This window comes from Apis dorsata, unplaced genomic scaffold (genome assembly GCF_000469605.1).
Source record: "Apis dorsata unplaced genomic scaffold, Apis dorsata 1.3 scaffold_326, whole genome shotgun sequence".
Classification (NCBI taxonomy): domain Eukaryota; kingdom Metazoa; phylum Arthropoda; class Insecta; order Hymenoptera; family Apidae; genus Apis; species Apis dorsata.
The window spans coordinates 59857-61879 of record NW_006263594.1 but is presented as its reverse complement, the minus strand read 5'-3'; positions in this window follow the sequence as shown (position 1 = coordinate 61879).

Sequence of the window (2023 nt, the reverse complement as noted above, 5' to 3'; positions counted from 1 at the left end):
TTTTTTTTTTTTTTTTATCTTTCTTTTTATAATTAGGTAATTTTTTTTTTTTTCCATTACGAATATTGGCTAATCGCGTCGAGCAAAGGTAGATTTCCTTGAATTTTTTTTTATTTTGGGTGTCGGTTTGGGATTGGGAACGCTCTAACCGAAGGTAAATTTAAAAATAATTTTAAAAAGTAATAATAATAATAATAATGATAATGATGCTATCGTAATGCATTGCAATTATCGAGATGGCATTTCTTTAAAAGGAACGGCGACGAAGCAGATATAAATAAGTTCTTTTTTTTTTTTTTTTTTTTTTTTTTTTTTTATTATTATTATTATTAATTTATTCGGCCTTTTTGACCCGGCAGAAATTTTGTGATCGTCAATGTTTCGGAAAATATTAAGCAAGTGGAAGAAAGTACAGTCACTTAAAAGAATCTTTGTTAATTTTTTATCAAAACAATCGTTTTTTGAATTAATTCTTCTCTCGAAAGAATATTAATTCTTAGCTTTTTAAATCAATAAAAAAAAAAAAAGAAAAAAAATGATTCAATAACAAATTATCATAATTTAGAAAATCGACCAAAGTAGTAGTATCTCTCTAACTTTATTAGAATTTCATACGAATGAAAATATCAATAAATTAATAATAATACATTGATTCGAAGGAAGATTTTATTAAGTGACTATATAAGGATAGAGTACGATTGTTTAAAAAAGTAAATGGCTCGGTTTATCAATAATTGTTGAAATTTGAAAGTATTTTTATATTATATCGAGGATATAAGAGATTCGGTATCGTTATAGGGAAGACAGAGAAAAAGATATTTTGATATTTTTCATTTTGTATTTCACATTTTGGCATTGAAATGCATCCAAGAGCGGAGGACAGATTCTAGTGTTTTTTACCACGGATCATCATCGGTAATTTTCGACTCGTCCGGGGGAATTTCGATAATAATTACGTAGCTCGCGATTAGATCGCGATTTACGCGCCCAGTGTGATACTTCTAACGACGTTTAACGTTTAACGTTTAAGGTCCGACGAGAAACTTCACTTGCTTGCCTTGAATTATTTTTTTTTTTTTTTTCTTTAATTTAATTCCCACGAAATTTCCTTAGTACGATCGAACAGTTTACATTATTAGGATTTATATATTTTCTTTTTTTTTTTCTTTTGTTTTTTTGAGAAAAGTTTATTTATTAGGAAGATAGTTTGAAAGCTATTAAGAGATTTCTCGATTATTCGAAATTTATGTATTAATATAATTATGTATAATTACGTATAACGTAGGAATAGTAGAAAGAGAGTAGAAAATAGGAGAAGGGAAAAAGATATTATATTTTATAAACCTTTATCACTCGTTAGAAAGTTTTTTAAGCATTTTGAGTGCTAAATGAGTAAAAAGTGTGGTTTCTCAAACGGCCGGATTATTTTCTTTTATTTCGCGGCACTTGTCGGGAGGAAGAAGCTTATATAACGTACGATTAGAAACGATTCCGGCGAACGTAGTAGTAGCATGGGAAATTGAATTCGTGTGTTAATACACGATAATGTAGAAGCGATATGACGTAGGGCGATTCGCGAAAAGCGGGACAAATAAATGCCATCCAGGAATTTAGAAAGTAACAGCGCTTTATTTTTTGTATGATAAATATATATTATATTTCTATTCTATTATACCTTGGACAAAGGAAAAAGAAAAGGAAAAAAAAAAGAAAAAGAAAAAGAAAAAGAAATTTCCGAAAGATAAGATTTTCGATTGCAGAGCAATTTCGCTTTTTTAAAAGACCGGTTAGAACCGAGAACACGTAGGGAAGTGAAACGCGTAAACGCGAGAAAGTGCGAGCGAATTAATCGAATGAGTAGACGGTAGACAGATAGATTAGGTTAGAAACGAAAAGAGAGATTGAGAGGAAGAGAGTGAGAAAGGGGTGAATGTGTGTATGCTTATGTGTGTATTTGCCGCGTATGTGCGCGTGTATGTCCGTGAATGAAAGAGGAAGAAAAGAGAGAAGAAGAAAAGCAAGA